Source organism: Coregonus clupeaformis, chromosome 11 (genome assembly GCF_020615455.1).
Source record: "Coregonus clupeaformis isolate EN_2021a chromosome 11, ASM2061545v1, whole genome shotgun sequence".
Taxonomy (NCBI): domain Eukaryota; kingdom Metazoa; phylum Chordata; class Actinopteri; order Salmoniformes; family Salmonidae; genus Coregonus; species Coregonus clupeaformis.
Window position 1 is genome coordinate 27,716,657 of NC_059202.1, and position 10,327 is coordinate 27,726,983.

General features: G+C 44.5%; 1 long non-coding RNA gene across 1 annotated transcript in view; it reads right to left on the reverse strand.

The window, feature by feature from the left end:
- Positions 1-1,786: 1,786 nt before the first annotated feature.
- LOC123491968 overlaps positions 1,787-10,327 on the reverse strand; it is a 66,677-nt gene continuing 58,136 nt past the window's right edge. The window contains exon 3 of the long non-coding RNA XR_006661558.1: positions 1,787-1,868. This is a non-coding gene — a long non-coding RNA (uncharacterized LOC123491968). The remainder of the gene's footprint in view (positions 1,869-10,327) is intronic.

A 10,327-nucleotide genomic window follows, 5' to 3' on the forward strand; every position in this document is an offset into this window, starting at 1 on the left:
TGGTAGGAGCTGGTAGGAGCAGGTAGGAGCTGGTAGGAGCTGGTAGGAGCTGGTAGGAGCTGGTAGGAGCTGGTAGGAGCAGGTAGGAGCTGGTAGGAGCTGGTAGGAGCAGGTAGGAGCTGGTAGGAGCTGGTAGGAGCTGGTAGGAGCTGGTAGGAGCTACCGAATGGCATTTTTGGTGAGTTGGACACTTACAAATGCATGTGAACGAGAGACATTGTACAAATGAACAAAGTTTGAAGCAAAGTTTTTAACAGTACTGTCTCTGAAGCAGCATGGTTACACGCTGTGTCTGTCTGGAGTCGCTAGGGCAACGGACCAGCCTGCTCTGCTTGGAGTCGCTAGGGCAACGGGCCTGCCTGCTCTGCTCGGAGTCGCTAGGGCAACGGACCTGCCTGCTCTGCTCGGAGAAGAGGGCGGAGGAGCAGACGGGCCGAGAACAGAGAGGAGAAAATAGCAAGGAAAACAAGAGATAGCAGCTGTACAGATAACTGATCCAAAGGGCTTTGACTTCTCAAACACGGCAGAAAGCCAACACAATATGATGCCTCGTCTCCTTAATAATTCAGCCACTTACATAGATAGCAAGTTAAACTTAGGAATCGTGTTAAAGGCAGAATTCTGCAATAAAATGCAAATTAATTACTTAAAAATCATACAATGTGATTTTCTGGATTTTTGTTTTAGATTCCTTCTCTCACAGTTGAAGTGTACCTATGATAAAAATTACAGACCTCTACATGCTTTGTAAGTAGGAAAACCTGCAAAATCGGCAGTGTATCAAATACTTGTTCTCCCCACTGTATATATATATATATATATATATATATATATATATATATATATATATATATATATATATATATATATATTTTGCGAGAGAAAAAAAACATATGTGGGATTGGAAGTGATGCAGACAATTACATTGATGGAAGTTACAATCTATCTGCAATATTAAAGCTGATCTACCTCCCCCCAAAAAATGTTTAAAAAAATATTAAGACAAAAAAATAATAATAATAATAAAAAAAACATAATGTGACTGCCACTTTAATTAATATGAATTGTATATCTACTGAACCTATCCATTATATATTTTGATGTTATTATGACAGCATGTGTATGCCTGCTGTTTCCTACAGTCTTATCTCTCCTTATTCAGAAACAATTACCCAGAATGCATCCACGTCTCCTAAGTCACCATCTCTAAAATCTGCTAGACATATTACAATACTAAAACATCTCTAATAAGATAAAGCAAGTCTATCAATTTGCACATCCAGGGCATGCGTCCCAAACCCTATTCCCTATTTAGTGCACTACTTTTGACCAGAGAAATATGGTAGTGCACTATATAGGGAATAGGGTGCCGTTTGAGACACAACCCATAACTCCTTATAGATGTTGGCGACACTGCGGCTCTGACTGGGCTGATGCTGGTATTCATGGTGTCATCTTTGTACCTAATATTATGACTACTCCTCTATGGGTTGTAGCCATTCCTCAACGATTACACTCTAATTGAGCGAAATCGAGGATGCAACATCCGAGAGGAAGGGAATGGAGGGAGAGAGGAGGGGAGGAGAGAGGAGAGGAGGAGACAGGAAGGGAGGAGAGAGGAGGGGAGGAGAGAGGAAGGGAGGAGAGAGGAGGGGAGCGTTAGGCGGTCGACGCTGGAGGCCTTATGTCATAAAGGGAACCTTCTGCCAGAGAAGAGAAGAGAAAAGATGAGAGGGGTGGGGAGAGGGGAGGGGAAGAGAGGAGAGGAATATGACTTACCAGATTCTTCAACACAGAGAGATAGCAGAGAGGCCAGACAGTCACAGTCACTACAGGATCACAGAGGGGCCGATCACAGGGTCAGACACCTTGACAGACAGACAGTCAGACAGACATACAGTCATATAAACAGTCAGTCAGATAACCTGTCAGATAAACATTCAGCCAGTCAGTCAGTCAGTCAGACAGTCAGTCAGTCAGTCAGCCAGTCAGTCAGTCAGTCAGTCAGACAGTCAGTCAGTCAGTCAGTCAGCCAGTCAGTCAGTCAGTCAGTCAGTCAGTCAGTCAGCCAGTCAGTCAGTCAGTCAGTCAGATCCGATAAACAGTCAGTCAGTCAGTCAGTCAGTCAGCCAGTCAGTCAGTCAGATCCGATAAACAGTCAGTCAGTCAGTCAGTCAGTCAGCCAGTCAGTCAGTCAGTCAGATCCGATAAACAGTCAGTCAGTCAGTCAGTCAGTCAGTCAGTCAGTCAGTCAGTCAGTCAGTCAGCCAGTCAGTCAGTCAGATCCGATAAACAGTCAGTCAGACAGTCAGTCAGTCAGTCAGTCAGACAGTCAGTCAGTCAGTCAGTCAGATCCGATAAACAGTCAGTCAGTCAGTCAGTCAGTCAGTCAGCCAGTCAGTCAGTCAGATAAACTCAGTCAGTCAGTCAGTCAGTCAGATAAACAGTCAGTCAGTCAGTCAGTCAGTCAGACAGTCAGTCAGTCAGTCAGTCAGTCAGTCAGTCAGTCAGTCAGTCAGATAAACAGTCAGTCAGTCAGTCAGTCAGTCAGTCAGTCAGTCAGACAGTCAGTCAGTCAGTCAGTCAGCCAGTCAGTCAGTCAGATAAACAGTCAGTCAGTCGGCCAGTCAGTCGTCAGATAAACAGTCAGTCAGTCAGATAAACAGTCAGTCAGTCAGTCGGTCAGTCAGTCAGTCAGTCAGATAAACAGTCAGTCAGTCAGTCAGTCAGTCAGTCAGACAGTCAGTCAGTCAGTCAGTCAGTCAGTCAGTCAGTCAGTCAGTCAGCCAGTCAGTCAGTCAGATCCGATAAACAGTCAGTCAGTCAGTCAGTCAGTCAGCCAGTCAGTCAGTCGGTCAGATCCGATAAACAGTCAGTCAGTCGGTCTTCAGTCAGTCAGTCAGTCAGTCAGTCAGTCAGTCAGCCAGTCAGTCAGTCAGATCCGATAAACAGTCAGTCAGACAGTCAGTCAGTCAGTCAGTCAGACAGTCAGTCAGTCAGTCAGTCAGTCAGATCCGATAAACAGTCAGTCAGTCAGTCAGTCAGTCAATCAGTCAGATAAACAGTCAGTCAGTCAGTCAGTCAGTCAGTCAGATAAACAGTCAGTCAGTCAGTCAGTCAGTCAGTCAGTCGTCAGTCAGTCAGTCGTCGTCAGTCAGTCAGTCAGTCAGATAAACAGTCAGTCAGTCAGTCAGTCAGTCAGTCAGTCAGTCAGTCAGACAGTCAGTCAGTCAGTCAGTCAGCCAGTCAGTCAGTCAGATAAACAGTCAGTCAGTCAGCCAGTCAGTCAGTCAGATAAACAGTCAGTCAGTCAGATAAACAGTCAGTCAGTCAGTCAGTCAGTCAGTCAGTCAGATAAACAGTCAGTCAGTCAGTCAGTCAGTCAGTCAGACAGTCAGTCAGTCAGTCAGTCAGTCAGTCAGTCAGCCAGTCAGTCAGTCAGTCAGTCAGTCAGTCAGATCCGATAAACAGTCAGTCAGTCAGTCAGTCAGTCAGTCAGTCAGTCAGTCAGTCAGTCAGTCCGATAAACAGTCAGTCAGTCAGTCAGTCAGATAAACAGTCAGTCAGTCAGTCAGTCAGACAGTCAGTCAGTCAGTCAGTCAGTCAGTCAGCCAGTCAGTCAGTCAGTCAGTCAGTCAGATCCGATAAACAGTCAGTCAGTCAGTCAGTCAGTCAGATAAACAGTCAGTCAGTCAGTCAGTCAGTCAGTCAGTCAGTCAGTCAGCCAGTCAGTCAGTCAGTCAGTCAGATCCGATAAACAGTCAGTCAGTCAGTCAGACAGTCAGTCAGTCAGTCAGTCAGTCAGCCAGTCAGTCAGTCAGTCAGTCAGATCCGATAAACAGTCAGTCAGTCAGTCAGTCAGCCAGTCAGCCAGTCAGTCAGTCAGTCAGTCAGTCAGATCCGATAAACAGTCAGTCAGTCAGTCAGTCAGTCAGTCAGCCAGTCAGTCAGTCAGATCCGATAAACAGTCAGTCAGTCAGTCAGTCAGTCAGTCAGTCAGCCAGTCAGCCAGTCAGTCAGTCAGTCAGTCAGTCAGTCAGTCAGTCAGTCAGATCCGATAAACAGTCAGTCAGTCAGTCAGTCAGTCAGTCAGTCAGTCAGTCAGTCAGATCCGATAAACAGTCAGTCAGTCAGTCAGTCAGTCAGTCAGTCAGTCAGATAAACAGTCAGTCAGCCAGTCAGCCAGTCAGCCAGTCAGCCAGTCAGTCAGTCAGTCAGATAAACAGTCAGTCAGTCAGTCAGTCAGTCAGTCAGTCAGCCAGTCAGTCAGTCAGTCAGATAAACAGTCAGTCAGCCAGTCAGCCAGTCAGCCAGTCAGCCAGTCAGCCAGTCAGTCAGTCAGTCAGCCAGTCAGTCAGTCAGATAAACAGTCAGTCAGTCAGTCAGTCAGTCAGCCAGTCAGTCAGTCAGATAAACAGTCAGTCAGTCAGTCAGTCAGTCAGTCAGCCAGTCAGTCAGTCAGATAAACAGTCAGTCAGTCAGTCAGTCAGTCAGTCAGTCAGTCAGTCAGATCCGATAAACAGTCAGTCAGTCAGTCAGTCAGTCAGTCAGTCAGCCAGTCAGTCAGTCAGATAAACAGTCAGTCAGCCAGTCAGCCAGTCAGTCAGTCAGTCAGTCAGATAAACAGTCAGCCAGTCAGTCAGTCAGATAAACAGTCAGTCAGTCAGTCAGTCAGTCAGCCAGTCAGTCAGTCAGATAAACGTCAGTCAGTCAGTCAGTCAGTCAGTCAGTCAGCCAGTCAGTCAGTCAGATAAACAGTCAGTCAGTCAGTCAGTCAGTCAGTCAGTCAGCCAGTCAGTCAGTCAGATAAACAGTCAGTCAGTCAGTCAGTCAGCCAGTCAGCCAGTCAGTCAGTCAGTCAGTCAGTCAGATAAACAGTCAGTCAGTCAGTCAGACAGTCAGTCAGTCAGTCAGTCAGCCAGTCAGTCAGTCAGTCAGACAGTCAGTCAGTCAGCCAGTCAGACAGTCAGTCAGTCAGCCAGTCAGTCAGTCAGATAGTCAGTCAGTCAGTCAGTCAGTCAGTCAGACAGTCAGTCAGTCAGTCAGTCAGTCAGTCAGACAGTCAGCCAGTCAGTCATTCAGCCAGTCAGTCAGTCAGTCAGTCAGCCAGTCAGTCAGTCAGATAAACAGTCAGTCAGTCAGCCAGTCAGTCAGTCAGATAAACAGTCAGTCAGTCAGTCAGTCAGTCAGTCAGTCAGCCAGTCAGTCATTCAGCCAGTCAGTCAGTCAGTCAGTCAGCCAGTCAGCCAGTCAGATAAACAGTCAGTCAGTCAGTCAGTCAGATAAACAGTCAGTCAGTCAGTCAGTCAGATAAACAGTCAGTCAGTCAGATAAACAGTCAGTCAGTCAGTCAGTCAGATAAACAGTCAGCCAGTCAGTCAGATAAACAGTCAGTCAGTCAGTCAGTCAGATAAACAGTCAGTCAGTCAGATAAACAGTCAGTCAGTCAGCTCAGTCAGTCAGTCAGTCAGATAAACAGTCAGTCAGTCAGTCAGTCAGTCAGATAAACGGTCAGTCAGTCAGTCAGTCAGTCAGTCAGTCAGTCAGTCAGTCAGATAAACAGCCAGTCAGTCAGTCAGTCAGTCAGTCAGTCAGTCAGTCAGTCAGATAAACGGTCAGTCAGTCAGTCAGTCAGTCAGTCAGTCAGTCAGTCAGATAAACAGCCAGTCAGTCAGTCAGTCAGTCAGTCAGTCAGTCAGTCAGATAAACGGTCAGTCAGTCAGTCAGTCAGTCAGTCAGTCAGATAAACAGCCAGTCAGTCAGTCAGTCAGTCAGTCAGTCAGTCAGTCAGTCAGATAAACGGTCAGTCAGTCAGTCAGTCAGTCAGTCAGTCAGTCAGATAAACAGCCAGTCAGTCAGTCAGTCGGTCAGTCAGTCAGTCAGTCAGATAAACAGTCAGTCAGTCAGTCAGTCAGTCAGTCAGTCAGTCAGTCAGTAAGCGGTCAGTCAGTCAGTCAGTCAGTCAGTCAGTCAGTCAGTCAGATAAACAGCCAGTCAGTCAGTCAGTCAGTCAGTCAGTCAGATAAACAGCCAGTCAGTCAGTCAGTCAGTCAGTCAGTCAGTCAGTCAGTCAGTCAGTCAGTCAGTCAGTCAGTCAGTCAGTCAGTCAGTCAGTCAGATAAACAGTCAGTCAGTCAGTCAGTCAGATAAACAGTCAGTCAGTCAGTCAGTCAGTCAGTCAGTCAGATAAACAGTCAGTCAGTCAGTCAGTCAGATAAACAGTCAGTCAGTCAGTCAGTCAGTCAGTCAGTCAGATAAACAGTCAGTCAGTCAGTCAGTCAGTCAGTCAGTCAGTCAGTCAGTCAGTCAGTCAGATAAACGGTCAGTCAGTCAGTCAGTCAGATAAACAGTCAGTCAGTCAGTCAGTCAGTCAGTCAGTCAGTCAGTCAGTCAGATAAACAGTCAGTCAGTCAGTCAGTCAGATAAACAGTCATTCAGTCAGTCAGTCAGTCAGTCAGATAAACAGTCAGTCAGTCAGTCAGTCAGATAAACAGTCAGTCAGTCAGTCAGTCAGATAAACAGTCATTCAGTCAGTCAGTCAGTCAGTCAGATAAACAGTCAGTCAGTCAGTCAGTCAGATAAACAGTCAGTCAGTCAGTCAGTCAGATAAACAGTCATTCAGTCAGTCAGTCAGATAAACAGTCAGTCAGTCAGTCAGATAAACAGTCAGTCAGTCAGTCAGATAAACAGTCAGTCAGTCAGTCAGATAAACAGTCAGTCAGTCAGTCAGATAAACAGTCAGTCAGTCAGTCAGATAAACAGTCAGTCAGTCAGTCAGATAAACAGTCAGTCAGTCAGTCAGATAAACAGTCAGTCAGTCAGTCAGATAAACAGTCAGTCAGTCAGTCAGATAAACAGTCAGTCAGTCAGTCAGATAAACAGCCAGTCAGTCAGTCAGTCAGATAAACAGTCAGTCAGTCAGTCAGTCAGATAAACAGTCAGTCAGTCAGTCAGTCAGACAGTCAGATAAACACAAACTGATTTAGAAAGCCTATACACCTCTTAAAAGTACAATTAAAAAAATAGTTTACCAAAACATCGTATCTTTCTTGAAATTGTCACAGAAGATGTCATTTCTATTCTAGAAAGTTTCAATTGAACTAAAATACTTTTGCCTGAATGGAGAGAAGGGATGATTGGAGGTAGTCTATTTGTGGTGCTGTTTGCCCTATATCCTGGGTAGAAACTAACTTCATAAATAAATATGATATTATAATATAATATCATCCAGGTGATAGGGTGGGGGTGGACTAGCTTTGTGTCTCCAGGGCTCTGGGATGTGTTCCCTCCCTGTTCAGGGACCCTTTTGTTCTGTGATAAATTGACGTTGTCAGTTTCCCACGTTGCCGTGTTGTGGGGGTATCCTACAGGGAGCAGGAGACTCAACAACAACGCTTTTTCATTTGTTTTCTTTCCATTTTAGTTTTAGTTTTTTGTTGTACACACACACACACACACACACACACACACACACACACACACAGAAGCGCATACTCACACACACTACAGTAACTCTGAACTTCCAATTCTAACAGCAAACGTAACAAATTTATCCTATGGACTCATTCACCCCCCAGAACAGTGTCTTAGTATTGTTCTACTATAGAGGAGACTCAAAACAATTGTAACACCTTGAATGTCTCCAAACAGAACTAAGTTAGAGTGATGAAACGCCTATTCAGGTTCTCTTCCTGCTGGAAAGGTTTCATTATTTGCTCATTTTATAATAATATAATATGCCATTTAGCAGACGCTTTTATCCAAAGCGATTTACAGTCATGCGTGCATACATTTTTGTGTATGGGTGGTCCCGGGGATCGAACCCACTACCTTGGCGTTACAAGCGCCGTGCTCTACCAGCTGAGCTACAGAGGACCATTTTATGGGCAAATGTTTATTTTTTAGGAGTGAAAGTGTTTGTTTGTTTTTTTGGGGGGGGGGGTTTGGCTGTATATTTTTTATACTGTCCTGAGCATTAAGGTCCAAGATTTCAAACTAGAATCATTTTTATTGTGGCAAGGGGGCACATTTAATGTCTGGACTTTTTGGATTAAAATCAATATTGTGATCCGACCGTCTTACAGACCTATAAATGTATGAATGATTAGGAGACAGGTGCGTGTTTCTTATATCAAAACTGACTGGCCTAGTTCAAGTGGTCTCTGAGCAATAAAAGACAAACAAAAAATGACAACTGCCCCCAGACTTCCACTATTTTATCTAGGATCAGCAATTCAGATTATTTGAGAGGTTTGAATTCAATGCATAGTGTGTCTATGATAGTCAAATTCTTCACACACACACAATCTGTGTGCCTTACAGTAGTTATGGCCTGCGTCCCAAATAGCACCCTATTCCCTTTATAGAGCCCCATAGGGCTCTGGTTAAAAGTAGTGCACTATATAGGGAATAGGGTACTGTTTGGGATACAATCACTAACTATTTTACTGGTCATACAAATAATGACTTGACGTATTTGCATATTCAGCTGAGAATGAAGAACAGACAGTGAGGTCATTTTGGAAACTGCCAAAGGATGCAAATACGATTCCAGTTTACATATGTGTAAAGTGGTTACATCCAACTAACAGCTCATCATTATCATCAACAAAGATCATTCTGTATTTACTATGTAATGACAAAGCATCTTTAAAAGTAGGGGACTTCCAATGCAACCATATTCCAATACAGAACATATTGCGAAAATAAAATGACAGACATTTTAATTTGTATAAAGTGGTTACATCCAACAAACAGTTGTCCTGTAGTGTTTTTTGGAAGTCAGTCATAATCAGCAATATATATAATGATATATTGACCATGTAATAACATAACATCACTAAATATCAGAGGTCCAATGCTAAAGAATAACCTCAGATCATGATTAACGCTGTGATGACGATGGGTGAACCGAGTTCTCATGGCGACTGATCGGAGCAGAGAACGGTGAATATAGAATCCATCCATGACACCTTTCCTCAAAATGATATTTTTCCCCCCCATCAGCCATCAGAAAAGGAAATAAGCAAGTTTTGAAAATGTAACGTATCAAACTGTCTGCTGGTGGTGAAATACAGCACATCTAGCCAGAGGTGACCCAGAGCCAGGGCCAAGATTCCTAGTCTGCATCTCAAATGGCACCCTATTCCCTATGTAGTGCACTACTTTTGAACAGAGCCCCCCATAGGGACTAGGGTGCCATTTGGGACACAAGCCAAGGCAGAAGTAGCAGCATGACATATCCTCATGGCCTTAAAGCCACGGTGCAGAAATCCACAGCCGAGGATGAATTCATCGCAACGACTACAACTTCAGCCTCTTCAGCTTGACGACTCTCTTTATGTAATCATTTTAATAATCGTTATACAGTGGGGGAAAAAAGTATTTAGTCAGCCACCAATTGTGCAAGTTCTCCCACTTAAAAAGATGAGAGAGGCCTGTAATTTTCATCATAGGTACACGTCAACTATGACAGACAAAATGAGAAAAGAAATCCAGAAAATGACATTGTAGGATTTTTAATGAATTTATTTGCAAATTATGGTGGAAAATAAGTATTTGGTCAATAACAAAAGTTTCTCAATACTTTGTTATATACCCTTTGTTGGCAATGACACAGGTCAAACGTTTTCTGTAAGTCTTCACAAGGTTTTCACACACTGTTGCTGGTATTTTGGCCCATTCCTCCATGCAGATCTCCTCTAGAGCAGTGATGTTTTGGGGCTGTTGCTGGGCAACACGGACTTTCAACTCCCTCCAAAGATTTTCTATGGGGTTGAGATCTGGAGACTGGCTAGGCCACTCCAGGACCTTGAAATGCTTCTTACGAAGCCACTCCTTCGTTGCCCGGGTGGTGTGTTTGGGATCATTGTCATGCTGAAAGACCGAGCCATGTTTCATCTTCAATGCCCTTGCTGATGGAAGGAGGTTTTCACTCAAAATCTCACGATACATGGCCCCATTCATTCTTTCCTTTACACGGATCAGTCGTCCTGGTCCCTTTGCAGAAAAACAGCCCCAAAGCATGATGTTTCCACCCCCATGCTTCACAGTAGGTATGGTGTTCTTTGGATGCAACTCAGCATTCTTTGTCCTCCAAACATGACGAGTTGAGTTTTTACCAAAAAGTTATATTTTGGTTTCATCTGACCATATGACATTATCTCAATCCTCTTCTGGATCATCCAAATGCACTCTAGCAAACTTCAGACGGGCCTGGACATGTACTGGCTTAAGCAGGGGGACACGTCTGGCACTGCAGTATTTGAGTCCCTGGCGGCGTAGTGTGTTACTGATGGTAGGCTTTGTTCCTTTGGTCCCAGCTCTC